Below are 17,704 nucleotides of genomic sequence, written 5' to 3'. Positions count from 1 at the left end.
TTTTTCTTCCTCCTCCATTTGGACTGCTATACCCTCAGAAAACCCAATGGATGGATACCAACTACTACTTTTTAAAGTGATCGGCACAACTCATTTTCAATAACTGCCCATAAGCAACCCTTGGAATCACACAAACACACTTTAGATGCATAATTTTGTCAACAGTTACAACAGCTATTGCTCTCATTATGTCAAGAAACAAAAACAGTCAATTTTCAAATTAGAGTAAGTCGTGCACTTAAATCAATGTCTATCCAACTGTCAAAATGCAAGGGAAATTATGACTCATCAGCTACCATTTCAAAAAGCAAGAATCAAGGTATTGAAATTACGCCACACATGTAAAATAATGTGTATGAATGTCTCTATCCTCGAGATTATTAGGTAGAATCTAAACGTACACCACAAAGCTACCCTTAAAGTCTGAAAAAATCCTAATTCCTCATCAAGAGAACTTCAATAACATGCTCAAAATAAACTGTACAAAGTAGTCCAACCACTTATTCACTGTCTCTCTAGGGAATCTCTTTAAACTTACTCTGAATTTGAAATTAAGTTTTTCAAATAAATGTCAACATTCGCTTACAGCAGTACCAGTGGACAAGAGGGAAGAAGAACAGACAGAAGAAAATGGGATTCTTTAGAAGTGCAGACAGGAAAATGAGGAACAGATGATAGCAGCTTTGAAAACGGACACCCTTACACCCAAACCACTGAAAGACTAGACCAAAGTCATAATCCAACCTGGTCTTTTTGTTAACACACACACACAATCTTATTTATTGACCATGAGGACTGACTTCATTGAGCATTAGAATTCCCGGTATACAAAATTCCCCAAACAGTCATTTCACAGACCAGAAGAATACAACAGATTACCCCTTCTTAAAAGCAGTCGGTCTACTAGTAATTTATACAGAATATTACACGCAAGCAGTGGGGCCAGTCAGGAAAAAGGCACACAATCTTCATTGTTGAAATGTCCGTAAGGAGTGGTAATTTAAACTAAACATCTAAGATACATAAAATAGCACATATGTTGAATTTTCCCCCCCGATGCAGTAACATTTGATATCGGTTATCATTATGGTTCAATGAGGTCAAAGTGCATCAATTGCTCACCTACCTTTACGGAGCTGTGAGCCACTGGCCTCAAAATTCTAAATTTACAGAGGTAAATAGTACTGTTTTTTTCTTCAAAGAGTTGAGAAACCATGTTTTGCACCCATTTAGCAACCATGAGTACACAGAAGGATAATGGGTCAGCCACCTGAAAAAGAAAAATAATTGGAAATAGCTTTTCTGGATCAGATTGGCTCAACAATCAGAAAGCTACAATCTATCCACATAAGGGGAGCTTCGTGGGCTGCATTTCCTTCCAGGTCTCCTGTTTTGAAAGTCAAAACAAAGCAATCCTGGTTATTTAAAAGCAGCACTCATAATATTAAACACGGAGACGTCATGTTAGAGTGTTCTAAGCACTTCTCATGAAGTATCCCAGGAATCCTCAGAACCACCATGGAGGAAAGGGCTATTCATGGCTACTAGTAAAAATGGATGCTAGTCATGATGCATAACTATCCTCTCCAGGATCAGAGGAGCATGCCTATTATATTAGGTGTTGTGGAACACAGGCAGGACAATGGAGCTGCGGTCATCTTGTTTGTGGGCTTCCTAGAGGCACCTGGTTGGCCAATGTGTGAACAGACTGCTGGACTTGATGGGCCTTGGTCTGATCCACCATGGCCTTTCTTAGGTTCTTATGTTATAAGCCTATAAGGTACATCAATATTTATTCTCCCCATATCGTAGACAGGAAGAAAGGCTGAGAGACAGTGGCTTGCCCCCTCGCGTGTTAATGACAGAACTGGGATCTCAAATGGGAACTCTGGTCACAGGTCAGAGTCTTCTTGGCGGCTATAGGCCACCAGCTCATGCGTAAGCCCCACTGGAAAACTCTAACGTCATGTAAAACCCACAATACGGTTTAACCGTTTACCAGCCATGCCCTATATTATGGTTTGCTCTCAGAACTCTGGCAGACATTCAGAACAAAAGTCTTCCAATCCAGGGCAAGTAGTTTTATAATTAGCAGCACTCCAGTTGAACTACAGATGGCAAAGTAACATGAGTAAAAAAATGAAAGTGGGAACCGCGACAAAAACAATGAAAAAGAGGAAATTCTTTATTAGCTTTCCATTTTCTTCTAAGATAGAAGTGGGAAGAACTGGTACTGATGGTGTAGACACAAAACCCTACAGGGATTTTTCAGAGGACCATCTCCGAGTTCTACAAATTCTTCCAAATCACACACACTCGGATTTTCTTCTGCCTTCCCTACTGTGGAGGCTGCTTTCATGAGGGTTCATCTCCAAGCATGTCTGCAACTCAAACGTGTAAAACAAACGCTCGGGAGAACATTTTTTATAAAAGCAAATAAGGCTGGTAATAAAAAGGGAAATGGCTCTGTAAAGTGGAATTTTTCACGATGGCTCTTTTTATTAAAGAAATAGTATTGTAGTTCTACTGTGTGAAAAACTGACAGTTTTCGCCCTTTGCATTGTTTATTGGGTGTATTATATTGCTTTTATTTCCTTGTTCCACAGTTTTGTTTGTTGTATGCATTATACTGGTCGTTACCGCGTATGTTTCTCTAATCCCATAAAACTGCGTTGAGTCTCAAAGAGAAAGGCAGCCTGTAAATGAAGTAAATAAGCAAATACGTAACCCAAAAGGCTTGCAACCAGACAGGCATAATTTAACATTGTGGTTTCCTTCCATTTTCAAGAAAACATCCCCCTCGTTCATACAAGCGTGCAGCCAATGGCTCTCTGTCGAGCCCTGTCCAACACAGGGCTTACTAGTCATTAAGGAAGAATTTGTACTATGCAACCAGCTTCACAATTGATCCTAAACAAAAAAGGGGCATTCACTGTCCCTAAAAATCCACAGGCAATAAATACAGGACCAAGATTGAGTGAGAGTGACTTGCCCAAAACTACACAGTGAATCTTAGGCTAATGAAGGAATCGAACCCTCCTTTTGGCTGGCGGCTGGCCTAAAACAACACTATTTTAGCCATACAGACCTACGTGCGTTAACAGCATTCAAAACACTAAGATCACAAACGGTCAAGTTCAATCCCCTGGAAAGGAGTTCTAAAAAGCATATACAGTACACAGCTCTTACTTGAGGAAAGAGATATACCGTAAGACCAACTGAGGTCTTACGGGGGCCATGGCCGATTAAGCCACTTCATGGCTTGCACATGGAAGGAAAACACTCTTCCTGTAATTGACAAAAGCAGATTCTTCCGGAGCTAAAGGGCAAGGCAGGGGAAAGGCAACACAGCAGGCATCTAATTCCACAAAGGCAGATAATCAAGTACATTAAAAAAAAAATATTTCTCCTATTTTATGTCACTCAATGCATTCCATAGCAGCAGAAGCAGAGTTGGTTTTTATATGCCAACTTTCTCTACCACTTAAGGGAGACTCAAACCGGCTTACAATCACCTTCCCTTCCCCTCCCCACAACAGACACCCTGTGAGGTAGGTAGGGCTGAGAGACTCTAAGAGAACTGTGACTTGCCCAACGTCACCTGGCTGGCTTCATGTGTAGGAGTGGGGAATCAAACCTGGTTCTCCAGATCAGAGTCCACCGCTCCAATGCACCGCTCTTAACCACTACACCATGCTGGTACAAAAATTCTGTCACGTGGTATGGGTTTGTGTTCCAAACTTCTTGTTGGCCTCTGGCCCTTAAGGATCACTTTGCACACCAGATAAAAACAGTCAGCAACAGCATCAGAACCCACTTTCTAGCCAAGATGGATTTTCCCAGAGCAACATGCCTAGAACCAAGAACCATTAATTAATTTATTTATTTATATCCCACCTTTATCCCCGATGGGGACCCAAGCAGCTTACATCAACTCCTCCATTTTACCCTCATGACAACCCTGTGAGGTAGGTTAGGCTGAAAGAGTGTGACTGGCCCAGGGTCGCCCAGCCAGCTTCCAAGGCACAGTGATACTACTGTGTAGTTATATAGCCCTTCCACATCCCCAGCCAACACTACATTGGGAGAAGCTGCACTCCTCCCAGATTTTAAGGGGAGGGGACAACAGGTCAGCAGCACTAAAGATGCAAGGTTCAGGCATCTCCTGTTTAAAAAAATCACAGGTAGCAAGCACTAGGGAAGTCTGTTGGTGTATTTGGGCCTCAATACGCATTACAAAGGCCTCATGTTGGTCAGTGGACACCACCAGAACAGTGCATCAGATGTATAACAGGGGTTTTGTGGTAGCAAATGCACACTAGCTGGTTTGTGTTTGCAACCTGTGCCTACAGAGAAGCAACTTCAGCCTCCCCCCGACACACACACACCATTTTCACATGAACACATTAAGCTGCCTTCTACTGAATGAGCCCCTTGGTTCATCAAAGTCAGTATTGTCTACTCTGACCGGCAGTGGCTCTCCAGGGTCTCAGACAGAGGTCTTTCACGTCCCCTACTTGCCTAGTCCCTTTAACTGGAGATGCCGGGGGGGGGGGACCTTCTGCATGCCAAGCAGATGCTCTACCACTGAGCCACGACCCCCAAGTATTCAAACCAGCCTGTGGAACCACTATGGGCTCCCTCGCAAAATATACACGTAGCCCCATAAGTAACGGGCCACAGTCACACGACAAAAGGGTTAGCGTCCATCTGGGAGGCACAAACCTCCCATCACACATCTAATGCCAAGTTCTGGCGTCATCCGCCCAACAAGAAGACTTTGTAATGTGTTAGCAAGACCCAGACATGCTGCCAGCCAGAGCAGACAATACTGAGCGTGATGGATAAATGGTCTGGTAGCAGGATGTCTCTTCTTCACAATTCTTAATGGGAAAGAAGCCCTGCTTTTTTAGAGTATGGAGTTACTACTGTTTGTATTTACACCAGTATTCATTTAGTAGAGCTCTTCATTTAGCAAAGCCGGCACGGTGGTTAAGAGCGGCAGACTCTGATCTGAGGAACTGGGTTTGATTCCCCACTCCTCCACATGAAGCCTGCTGGGTGACCTTGGGCTAGTCACGGTTCTTTTCAAACTCTCTCAGCCCCACCTACCTCACAAGATGTGGGTAGAGGAAGGGAAGGAGATTGTAAGACAGTTTGATTCTCCTTTTTAAAAAGGTAGAGAAAGTCAGCATACGGTATAACTCTTCTTCTTAAGTGCTGAAGCTTATTATTCAAAGAGGATGATGGCCTGTGAAGCCACGTGAAATGATTTCCAGAGTTTGCTGTCCCTAGAAAGGGAGTAGCCTCTTCTTTTTATGGTGATCAGACGGTACAGGAGAAGACAGTGGCATGAAAGCACAGCTGTTGAAGCTCATAAAATTTGTCCTATAAGCTGTCTACATGGAGATCAACTGAGAAAGCTGCTTCGGGATACTGAGAACAAGAGTGGGATAAGCGTAAGAACTGAAGTCCTAAAAATTTGGTAACTCCCATTAAACTAACTTGCTCAGCATTTCAGCAACGTACGATTGTTGCTGACCCGGTTCAGCTTGGCTCAAGTAAAAGCCAAAGATGTTATATATAAACAGTAGTAACCTTGGGGGGGGGGGGCAAGAGTATCACAGCATACCACATGTGAAATCAGAAGGAAGCACAAACTGAAAGGGGTGGGGAAGAACAAAGAGAGAGGGGAAGAAATCGGCAATAACACAGCCGGTCAACTTTGACTGTATTTCCAGCTAGCCAAACACTACAAAAGTGACCATATACAGGCAAAAAATGTCAGACACGTCATCAATATGACACACCAGCAAAAGAGTTAAAATTCATTCCTGATCTACTGACCTCCAGTAGCCCTCTTTAGAAGTGCCGGCACCCCTCCATAAGGTCTTGCGTATTTTCCTCTTTGAAAAGGGCACCAGACTGGCAATTTCCTAAATTTCTTTTATATGTACTAATGACCACAACAAGATATTATGCTGCAACTAGAAGAATAAGAAGAGCTGGTTTTGATATGCTGACTTTCTCTACCATTTAAGGAAGACTCAAACTGTCTTAGAATCACCTTCCCTTCCCCACAGCAGACACACTGTGAGGTAGGTGGGGCTGAGAGAGCTCTAAGAGAACTGTGGCTAGCCCAAGGTCACCCAGCTGGCTTCATGTGTAGGAGTGGGGAAACCAACCCGGTTCACCAGATTAGAGTCCGCCGCTCATGTGTAGGAGTGGGGAATCAAACCCAGTTCTCCAGATTAGAGTCCACCGCTCTTAACCACTACACCATGCTGACTAAAAGGAAAGGCCCACACATCTTGTATAAAAGAGATAATGGGATCTCTGGCATCTAAGTTTCCGTTCTCAATTTCCCCTTCAACAAACATGATCAGACTACTGAGGCAGGCCAGTCTCAATGTAAGCATCATCGATATCTCTAACATTTATGTTTTCTCAGAAGCTCGGAGCGGTATACATTCAGTTTATCCCACTTCATTCTCCCAAAAACCCTTTGAAATAGGTTAAAACTAGGCTGAGAGAATGTGTGCCTGGCCCAAAGCTACCCAACGATAGTCTCATGGCTAAGCAGAGATTCAGAACCACATCTTTCTGGTTCAGCTCCAACAAGCCCTCTCATATCACGTATCTAATAGTGACATCCCCCTTACAAAATGTCAATAGCTTTATTAACCTGAAAACATCAGGGAGAGACTGTGGCAGAACACATGCTTTGCCTGCAGAAGCTCCCAGGCTGAATTCCTGGAATCTCCAAGTTTAAACACTCAGAGAACCAACAGGTGAAACAAAGAACATGGATCTTCCTCTACCTCTAAATGGCCAATTGCGTTCCCGGGACTGACTTGGATTGGGCTGCACGGAGGGGATATTTAACCAACTCCTGCTCAGTTTTGCTAGGTTTAATAATGGCTTTTCCTCTGCATTAGTGAAACTCAGCAGGAGTTGCAAGGTTAAATCCCCGTTCTCTCCGATCTGAGCTACACATGCAACAACTTGCCTTTTGCAGACGGACAGAGACCCATGATCTTGGTCACATCTCTATTTGTGCCCTGAGATAACAGGTTGAAGACCTTTCTCTGCTTGAGAGCTTGGAGACCAGCTTAAGTAAGAATGGACGATCTGGATGGACCAACGGGCTGAACCAGTAGAAGGCCGCTTCATCTACATCACAGTACTTTCACTACCTCTTGTTTTACCAAACTCCTGACTCTTTTACAAATGGTCCACCACTAACTAAGTGTGTATACTTACATGTGCATTTGAAAGTGCACACCCAAGATAGTTTAGGTTTACACCTTTTTTTCTATTTTTAATATATAATTAAATATTTAATTAAATATTAAAGAGCCCTGTGGCGCAGAGTGATCAGCTGCAGTACTGCAGTCCAAGCTCTGCTCACAACCTGAGTTCGATCCCGACAGAAGTCGGTTTCAGGTAGCCGGCTCAAGGTTGACTCAGCCTTCCATCCTTCCAAGGTCCGTAAAATGAGTACCCAGCTTGCTGGGGGTAAAGGGAAGATGACTGGGGAAGGCAATGGCAAACCACCCCGTAAACAAAGTCTGCCTAGTAAACATCGGGATGTGACCGACGTCACCCCCTGGGTCAGGAATGACCTGGTGCTTGCACAAGGGACCTTTACCTTTACCTTTTTAATATATAATATTAATCAAAACTAAACATGAGACAAATACAACAAGAACCGAGATTACTACAGATGATATAAAAAAAGATGCCATATAATAAGGAACATGTTGTTACTTAAAAAAAGAGAAAAAATTCAATAGTAAGTACAAGAGTAGGCAATATATGGTAAGAAATTAAATGATAGAAAATGCCACACTGTATATGTTCATCCCTGTATGTAGATGGTTTCTCAGGTAGTTTGAGTAAACAATTACAATATTGCCTATTAATTACTGAATTATATTTCTACTATGAGTCAAGTTCAAAATTCTATTATTACTTTACACCTAACAAATGTGAACTATTAACACCACAGAAGTTTGCGAGCCTTTACTCATTTTTAGATTTTCTTAACCGGAGCCACCAAAGCAGCTCACAATATTCAAAAAATACAATACCATCCAAAAAACAATGTGTACCTTAAAATTAAAACTACACGGGGGTTTGCCAAAGAAGAGACTAATTTGAAAACACAGACTGAGCTTGGGGGAAATGCTCAAATGAAAGAGGATTGATTTCAATGTGAGGGAGGAAGCAGCAGAAAACCACACACAACTGATCTTGCAGCATGCGTGAGATATCGTCATCAGTACTACTCTTCTCCTCCAGGCTCAATGGTCAATAGTCTCTGGCCCTTCCATATTGGAACCCATGAAGCGTCCTTGTACTAAGCCAAACCACTGGTCTACATGAAGCTGCCTTATACTGAATCAGACCCTTGGTCCAACGAAGTCAGTATTGTCTACTCAAACTGGCAGCGGCTCTCCAGGGTCTCAGGCAGAGAAAGGTCTTTCACATCACCTACTTACCTGGTCTCTTTAACTGGAGATGCCGGGGATTGAACCTGGGACCTTCTGCATGCCAAGCAGATGCTCTACCACTGAGCCACAGGCCCTACCAAAGTCAATATTGTCTATCCTGAAGTATCTGCAAATTTCACATGTTATTCACTGTGGATGCCATGAAAATCCCTAAAATCCAATCTACTTTGCACAAGACATTTTTCCTACACAGAGGTAACTGTCACCCATGTGTGAAAATCAACTACAAGCCCCCACATGCACCAAGCAGAAAATAAAAGTCAGACAAATCCATCTTTGCTGGAGGATTAAACATTATTTGTGTTTATCAACTGCCATCAGCCACTGTTTATGAATAAGTGGATTGGAAAAATGCACAAGGCATGAGCAGGGATTAGAACATGTTTTCATACCCATAAGGGGGATGCAAATATCCGGCTATATAAAAGAATTAGCATTATTCCTTGGGACTTGTTAGAAATTATAGGCTGAAGTTCTGAAAATAGGCAATCAAGTACACACATTATGAGGTAGATTATGCAAATCCTTATACCAAATCAAGAGAGAAAGAGAGGAAATAATCAGAGATCACTTCCAGACTCATCAAGAAGAGGAAGAAGAGTTGGTTTTTACATGCCAACTTTCTCTATTGCTTAAGGAAGAATCAAACCAGCTTATGATCACCTTCCCTTCCCCACAACAGACACCCTGTGAGGTAAGTGGGGCTGAGATTAGCCTCCGCTGCTCATGTGGAGGAGTGGGGAATCAAACCCGGTTCTCCAGATCAGAGTCCAGCGCTCCAAACCACTACACCACTGCTCTTAACCACTACACCACGCTGGCTCTCAAGGCAAGTTTTGAACTGGAAGTCTTGTTGGTTCACAACTGGAAGTCTTCTTGGATACTCAACCTGTACAGTTTCCTTTGAATTGGAAATATCTTCCCAAGCTCTGGGCAAAAGCCTCCACCTCCTAGCCTTTCAGCACCAAGACCCCCAACTATCTAGAACACACTGAATCAGGTTACACCTGACACATATCTTTAAATATAGCAGTTAACAGAAAATGAGTGGTGGAAGATCATCCAGTGCTTCTCAAGTCACAAATATTAGAGTAGTCCAGATGGGGAGGAAAGAGATTCACACAGTTGTTTTCTCCAATGCCATTTGCAGTAATCATCCTATCCAATGTGCTTGTGCCACTTCTGAGCTGCCTTGCCAACTCCTGCCCACTGGACACGGGTCATGGCCTACGAAATATTCAACAACACCCTGTTCTCCCTCCCGTTAATGCAGCTAGAAGGATACAACAAAATGGAGGTTTACTAAAGCTCCATGAACAGCTGATATCTACGAATCTTAGACGGCGTTCACCAGGGAACGTCACAAGTCATGAGGCTTGTTCTAGCAGAGATAAAGAATCCATTGCTCTTGCTCAAGGCGCAGTCAAGGAATCATAGCCATTAGACAGGGAGGTGGGTTGTTGTTGTTTTTTTAAAAAAGAAAGTCATATGGTGAGCAAAAACAAGAACTCTTTCATGACAGTTCACATAACTTATCACGCTTCCAAGCATGATGCACAGCATGGTAGATGAGAAACTACGATCCAGCTTCCCTGCAGCTTTCAATATAAATCTTTGTCTCTGGTTTTTGCTTTACCGTTCTCTACAAGTATGCCTATACATATATATATCACCAGATCAGAGAGAGATATAGATATATAGATAGATATAAATATCACCCTACAAATAAATCTCTTTATCTGCAGCCTGATGACTCCATGATCTTTTTGAAATGTGCACTTCCAGCCAATATCAGATATGTCTGCCAAAGCAGCTGATTCACAATGGCATTAACCTAAGATTTCCATCCACAGGAAATTCCCAACCCTGAAAATCTCCCCTGGGGCAACATTCTCAATGTTCAGATGATCCAAGTGATTCTGTCTTGCCTAAGCAAATGGAAATACCAGAAGAAAGGCTATCAACGCACCACAACTTTCCTTCACACACAAGCTGTTTCCATTTCCTCACTTCCCATAAGAATGGCATTGTTACCAGGACACCAAGTGCTAGGAGAAAACATGCAAACTGATTCCATTCAGAGGCAATGCACGAGAGAAGAATTAATAATACTACAGATAGATTTTTTTCCCCATTTCTGCAATGGCCCATTTATACACGCAAGTCACCACTCGACACTGCAATCCTCCGGTGATGAACATGCATGCCAGAGCTAGGCTACAACTTTCACATACCTTAAATATAGCAAAGACCGCTTCTGCAGCAGCATAAAAATGAATATTCTCTCCTTCGGGACAAAGAACATCAAGGTCGCTTCTCACTGTCAGCAACAATTCACAATTGTATCATATTCTCTCCTCCTCGGCCTCCAAAATACTTGCTTCAAGGTGAAGCTGGCCATGCCAGACGTTACCGGAACAGGCAAAGAGGCTACAATTAGAAAAACTGAGCAAGCCTTCCAATATAGAAAACTGCCTTACAGCAGGTCACACCATTGACACATAAGGTGACTTATCATGAGCAGAAACAGATCTCTAGGGGCTCCAGCAGAGGTCTTTCCCAGCCTGGCTACCCAAGATTCTTATCCTGGAGATGTTGGGGATTGAACCCTGCCTTTTTGCACGCAAAACTTGCACAGAGCAGCAGGCATGATCCAACTGGCAGATTTTTTCCCAGCAGGAAGCCCCCTCCCTACGTTCAGTCCAGTTGTACAGTTATTGCTTCTAATGCAAGACCAAGTCTTAAGGCTTCTAAGGGAGAGACATAACTGTTGTTATAGCATGGAAATAATCATGTGCTCATTACAGATTGAGTACAGCTGAGAGACAGCATGGTGTAGTGGTTAAGAAAGGTTGTTTGGAGCAGTGGACTCTGATCTGGAGTACCAGGTTTGATTCCACATGAGCTGCGGACACTAATCTGGTGGATTTGCTTCCCCTCTCCTACACATGAAGCCAGCTGGGAGACCTTGGGCCAGTCACGCTCTCTCAGCCTCACCTACCTCACAGGGTGCCTGCTGTGGGGAGTAGAAGGGAAGGTGATTGTAAGCCAGTTTGAGTCTCCATTAAGTGGTAGAGAAAGTCGGCATATAAAAACCAACTCTTCTTCTTCTTAACCACTACACCACACTGGCTCATTTATTTCTTTACTCCCCACTTGTGGCTAACAGAGGCATACAAAGGTACAATAAAATCCTAAATAACCCCCTCCCCACCCAAAAAACAACTGCTGCTTCCGCCCCATGAAAAGCCCAGTCCAGCACTCCCTAGAAACCTCTAGAGGCAGAGCTCCCTTACCTCCTTCAGGGAGCCCCATTCCATAGGGTGGGAGCTTTAAGAGGGGAGTGGACATATTCATGGAGGAAAGGGGTACTCATGGCTAATAGTTAGAATGGATACTAGTCATGCTGCATAGCTATTCTCTCTAGTATCAGAGGAGCGTGCCTATTATATTAGGAGCGGTGGAACACAGGCAGGATGGTGCTGCTGCACTCGTCTTGTTTGTGGCTTCCTAGAGGCCCCTGGTTGGCCACTGGGTGAACAGACTGCTGGACTTGATGGGGCTTGGTCTGATCCAGCAGGGCCTTTCTTATGTTCTTAGCTATGACAGAAAATGCATAGCTCTCTGGTCAATACCAGGCAAGCTACCTTAAGCAGGGGGGAAAACAAGCGTTAGCAACCTGAGGACCACAGCTAGCACACACAGAGACATATGATGAGAGATGGTCCTTTAGATCTGTTGGTCCTGGGACATAAACAGCTTTAAAGCTCAGAACCTTGAACTGGACTTAGAAAACTGGCTTAAAATGGGTAAGATGTGCTTCCAACTAGCTAGCCCCGGACAATGAACAGGCCGTCACATTACAAACCAGTTGCAGTTTCTCAGTTGTCTTCAAGGGCAACACAGCACTGAGCAAATTACAGTACTCCAACCAACCACAAGATTACGAAAGCATGGATTAGTGCGGTTAGGTTGGTAGGGTTGCCAGGTTCCTCTTCACCACTGGCAGGAAATTTTTGGGGCGGAGCCTGAGCAGGGCGGGGTTTGGAGAGGGAAGTCCAATTGCCCTAGAGTCCAATTTCCAAAGCGGCCATTTTCTCTAGGGGAACTGATTTCTATCGGCTGGAGATCAGTTGTAATAGCAGGAGATATCCCACTAGTACTTGGAAGTAGGCAACCCTATAGGTTGGCGAAGTCTGAATAGGTGAGAGCTGCCAAACCCAATGCAGATGGAAAAATAGGAGGGGGATTCAATCTGAGAGACAGAGGCATGCAGGGGAGAGATACTGAATCTTCCTGTGCTCTGCAGGCAACTTCCCCGCAACCTGACCCCCCCCCCCCTGCACAAGATAGTTTTCTTTCAACCAGGCTCACTTCTGGTGAGAAACCACCTTGAGGAACAGACTTGGGCAGGTAAGCAACAAAAGAGCCCACCAGCTGCAATATCCCCCTTTTGCTCCTAAAACGAGATCCTCCAACCTGCTTTCTAAGCAAAGGTAACTGATCCAGTCTTAAACATACCTTTGTGACTAGTTTGATGCCGACTGAAGTCCCAGCAATTCATCTAAGATACATCACTTATTGAAACAAGGAGATATTGCTGCTTTTTTTCTGCCAAGAAGTTTAGAACAACTACCCAGGGTCCTATTAGGTAATAAATACTGACTGTCTTAATTTTCTACTGTCTATACCTTCTGCTTCAGCAAGATAAAGGGCTCAGAATCCTCATTTCTAAATATGATATGGCATCAAAAGGAGGTTTTACTTTCTTTGCAGCCAAGGACATTTCTACTAGCTCCTGTCAAGCAAAAGCAAGCTATTCAAGCTGACAATACCCTAGCATCTTTCAGCAGGTTATTCCAAAGTTAACATGCCCAGCTCCAGCCGGGGTCAGATTTAGCACAGCGTGATTTACACAAGGAGAGCTGCTTCTGAGAATGACCTCAAGAGAAAGAACAGGCTTTAACAGCAGGTAAGCACCAAAAAGATGCACAGATCGGTTGGACAACTTCCCACAAAAGCCTTGTTTTGACAATCACTCTCAACGAGCACGAGTTAGAAAAAGAGGGATGGGGGAGGGAAGGCCCCCCTCATTTTCTCAGCGCTTCGGCTGAACTCTGCCATATAAACCTTAAACAAGCAAAATCTGTCAAGCAGCAGACAGACAAGAGGGGCCCTAATCTGTTCTCACTGGGAATTCACCACTACCACCACTAAATGCTTTTACCGGGAGCCCTGTGGCACCCACAGAACCCTGCGGATCACAGAAGGGACCCATTTCCCTGAAGACAGCTAAACCAGAGGGGACAACGGAAGCCATTTCCAGCTGGGACACTAACAACAACCACCCAGAATTATCTGGGAGATCAGGACCAGTTCCATGTCACTGACCAATACGAAGCTCACCAATCTGCCACTCTCCCTTACCTACAAACTACCTGTGATGCTGGAGTTCTGGGACAGGAGCGCCAGATGAATAATTTATCTTTAAAAGTAGTTGGGGGAGGCAGCAGTAAGGAGAGCAGTAATGCTGGGGAAGGGATCTTTGGATTGGGGGCTTGGGGATGTTTGAGCTGTTCACTAAATCAAAAATCTCCCCCTCCCCAGAGTCTGCTTTAAACCCCATAGGGGGAAAAAGACAGGCACATACAGGAACCTCTCTCCCCCCCCCTTACCTTTCAGGCCTTAAAGCAGTCTGGGGGGGGGAATGTGGCTCAGTGGTAGAGCATCTGCTTGGTATGCAGAAGGTCCCAGGTTCAATCCCCGGCATCTCCAGTTAAAGGGACTAGGCAGGTAGGTGATGCGAAAGACCTCTGCCTGAGACCCTGGAGAGCCGGCTGCCGCTCTGAGTAGACAACACTGAGTTTGATGGACCAAGGGTCAGTATAAGGCAGCTTCATGTGTTCATGTGATTTTTGATAGGAGAAATGGCGCAGAGGGAGAGAACTGAAAGCCCCTTTCTCTTCTCCTCTGCAGCTGCCTTTTCACAGCCAAATGACAGGCCCAGAGTACCTTCACAAACTCTAGCATCACGTGAACTTTGCCTCTCTATCTGAGCCACTTTTCACTGTAGGGCCCCCCCAAGGATTCCCCTTCTATGCTGCCAAACAACTGGCGTTTCTGCTACTGAATAAGAAGAAAAGTTGGTTTTTATACGCCAATTTTCTTCACCACTTAAGGAAGAATCAAACTGGCTTACAGTCACTTTCCCTTCCCCTCCCCACAACAGACACCCTGTGAGGTAGGTGAGGCTAAAAGAGCTCTAAGAAAGCTGTGACTAGCCCAAGGTCTCCCAGCTGGCTTCATGTGTGTAGGAGTGGGGAAACAAATCCAGTTCACCAGGTTAGCCTCCGCCGCTCATGTGGAGGAGCGGGGAATCAAACCCGGTTCTCCAGATCAGAGTCCACCCCTCCAAACCACCGCTCTTAACCATGCTGGCTCTCACCAAGCTGACTCCCTGCCGCTCGCACAACTGGGGCAAGGTATCGTGTCTGCTAGTGGGTCCAAGCACCCGAACAAATAGAAACCAGCAAGATGTAAAGACGGAACAGCTGATCAACTTGGCCCTGCCATAAAATTGGCCAATGAGCAGGAAAGGGACGCAAAGAGATATAACACACTAAAAAGAAACCAAATAAACAAACAAAGGCATCTTTAAGGAAAATTTTTTGGAATGGATCTGGGCAGTGAGGTTACCCCGTGTGGCACAATGCTCAGCCATTGCAGATGCCCAGGAGACGGCCACAGTGGATTCTGCCCCAAATGGACCGAAGGAGCGATCAAGTATTGCAATGCTCTTGACTGCTGTCTCTTGCAATAAACAATAACCACAACAAAGGAAATGTTTAACTAACAGGATTTTTTAAAAAAATCCCAACACAAAAAAAGCAGTGCTTGAGTTTCTCTCTTAAGCCCACTTAGTATAGAATTGGCCAATAAAAGGAATGCATTTATTGTTAGTTGCTTCCTGTTTTAGTAATCGTTGGGAGTGGGGGAATAAACAAACATCAGAGCTTGCACATAAAAGCCGTACAACCACGGTTAAAACACCTCTAAGGGAAAATTAAGACCAACAGAGCGGACAGGTGGAGGATTTCGGGGGTTTTAAGCTCGCCTCGCTGGCTGTAGACATTGAAAGAGGTCAACGAGTCACCTGCAGGAGCGCGCTCAGATTAAAGATACAATTCACCAAGCGAGCCGCGCTGAAATGAACATTCGGGAAACCTATCTAGTGCACCGCACAGAGTTCTTGATTGTGATGTGAACATTAAAAAAAAAATCTGTTCTCAAAGTACCACTGAAACAGTGGGCAGCCTTGTGCAAGGCAGTTTTGCTTTGTGTTAAAAAAACACACACACACACTCCATTTCCTCTGTGTGAATACTGCTTGTTTAAATGGCTCTGTTTCAAGCACTGGGAGAGGGGGGTGGCAGGGAAAACAGAAATAAGAATGAAAAGCCCCGGGTAGTGCCACTCTAGAAGGCAAGAATATTCAATTTATACAAACGCCTGCGAAATATAAATACACAGTTCCTTGAATGTGCTCTGAGTCTGAGAGGGCCTTTTCTGTTGGACAGACACAATGCCCTTTAGTCCATATATGATTTAGTACCATGAGGACAAATAGAACCATATATTTATCTTAGCCCTGGCTGGCTGCAGCAATCCAATAAACAAAACGATCTTACCCTGAAAGAAATGGAAAAGAAACTAGGAACGACCCTTCGCTGCAGAAGTGTTGGATCAGAGTTACAAACAGTGTGAACATCCCTATCTGGGAAAAGTATCTCTGTGCAAACCATTTCTTTCCCTCCAACAACATCATTTCCCATTCTGAGAAGTATTACATATGCAGGGCCTTGGGGCTACTACCACTACGGAAAGAGAAGTTCCGTGACCCGGATGCTCTGCAGAAATGCAGAGTAATATAACTCCTGCTCACAAGGCTTATAAACTCTTGTATTGTGTTCAGTTTTGGGCACCACAATTTAAGAAAGGTGTAGATATGCTGGAACGTGTCCAGAGGAGGGCAACAAAGATGGTGAGGGGTTTGGAGACCAAGTCCTATGAGGAAAGGTTGAAGGAGCTGGGTACGTTTAGCCTCATGAGGAGAAGACTGAGAGGGGATTTGATAACCATCTTCAAGTACCTGAAGGGCTGTCGTATAGAGGATGGTGCCCAGTTGTTTTCTGTTGCCCCAGGAGGTCGGACCAGAACCAACAGGTTGAAATTAAATCAAAAGAGTTTCCGTCTAGGCATCAGGAAGAATTTTCTAACAGTTAGAGCAGTTCCCCAGTGGAACAGGCTTCCTCGGGAGGTGGTAAGGGCTCTTTCCCTGGAGGTTTTTAAGCAGAGGCTAGATGGCCATCTGTCAGCAATGCTGATTCTATGAACTTAGGCAGTTGATGAGAGGGAGGGCGTCTTGGCCATCTTCTGGGCATGGAGTAGGGGTCACCGGGGTGTGTGTGGGGGAGGTAGTTGTGAAATTCCTGCATTGTGCAGGGGGCTGGACTAGATGACCCTGGTGGTCCCTTCCAACTATGATTCCATGGTTCTTACAGTCTAATGAAATTAGGCTTCTTCAAACCCCACTTCCTTGTCACATCTGAACACAGATGGTCAAGTCACACCAATCCGTGCATAATAGATGGTTTATTAACCAAAGTTAGTACTTAACTGTGGTTTGCTGTTATATGAATTCGCAAGCAACAGTTTGTTAAGCAACACCTCCCACTCCAGCCAACCTTTTGTTATTAGTCAAAAGAACAGACTGAGAAAGGAATAAAAGACCTCCCCAAAAACCCCAGAGCAATAGCTAGCAGGAAGCAATATTCTATCTAATGTCTAACATACACAGACCATATCCAAGGACGAATTTTCATATTATTCACCCACTGCAAGGCAGGCACACAACTGGAAGAGGGAACCATTTCCAGTAGCCAATGTATTTGCCTTGCTCCATCATGCCAGGAACATGGAAGGATCTCCTGATGTGTTTGCCACTCTTGGCACATAGTTGAACACAGATGAACACATGCAGCTGCCTTATAGTGAATCAGACCCTTGGTCCATCAAAATCAGTATTGTCTACTCAGACTGGCAGCTGCTCCCCAGGGTCTCAGGTGGAGGTCTTAAACATCACCTACTTGCCTAGTCCCTTTGGAGATGCCGAGGATTCAACCTGGGAC

At 44.4% G+C, this 17,704-nt stretch overlaps 1 protein-coding gene and 1 non-coding gene across 3 annotated transcripts in view; one reads left to right on the top strand and one right to left on the bottom strand.

Moving 5' to 3' along the window:
* CCNY (cyclin Y) overlaps window positions 1-17,704 on the bottom strand; it is a 107,261-nt gene that overhangs the window by 76,707 nt on the left and 12,850 nt on the right. The window contains exon 1 of one of the 2 annotated variants that reach the window (XM_056857475.1): window positions 1,127-1,146. The exons of the other annotated variant lie outside the window; for it this stretch is intronic. The gene's annotated coding sequence lies outside the window, so the exon portion shown is untranslated. Of the gene's footprint in view, window positions 1-1,126; window positions 1,147-17,704 lie in introns of those variants that run through there. 2 annotated transcript variants of the gene reach the window in all.
* Window positions 14,220-14,291, top strand: TRNAT-GGU (transfer RNA threonine (anticodon GGU)). The gene has a single exon. It is a non-coding gene; the product is annotated as a tRNA-Thr (tRNA).

This window comes from Euleptes europaea, chromosome 11 (genome assembly GCF_029931775.1).
Source record: "Euleptes europaea isolate rEulEur1 chromosome 11, rEulEur1.hap1, whole genome shotgun sequence".
Lineage (NCBI taxonomy): Eukaryota > Metazoa > Chordata > Lepidosauria > Squamata > Sphaerodactylidae > Euleptes > Euleptes europaea.
This window is presented reverse-complemented; position numbering and strand designations above follow the sequence as displayed.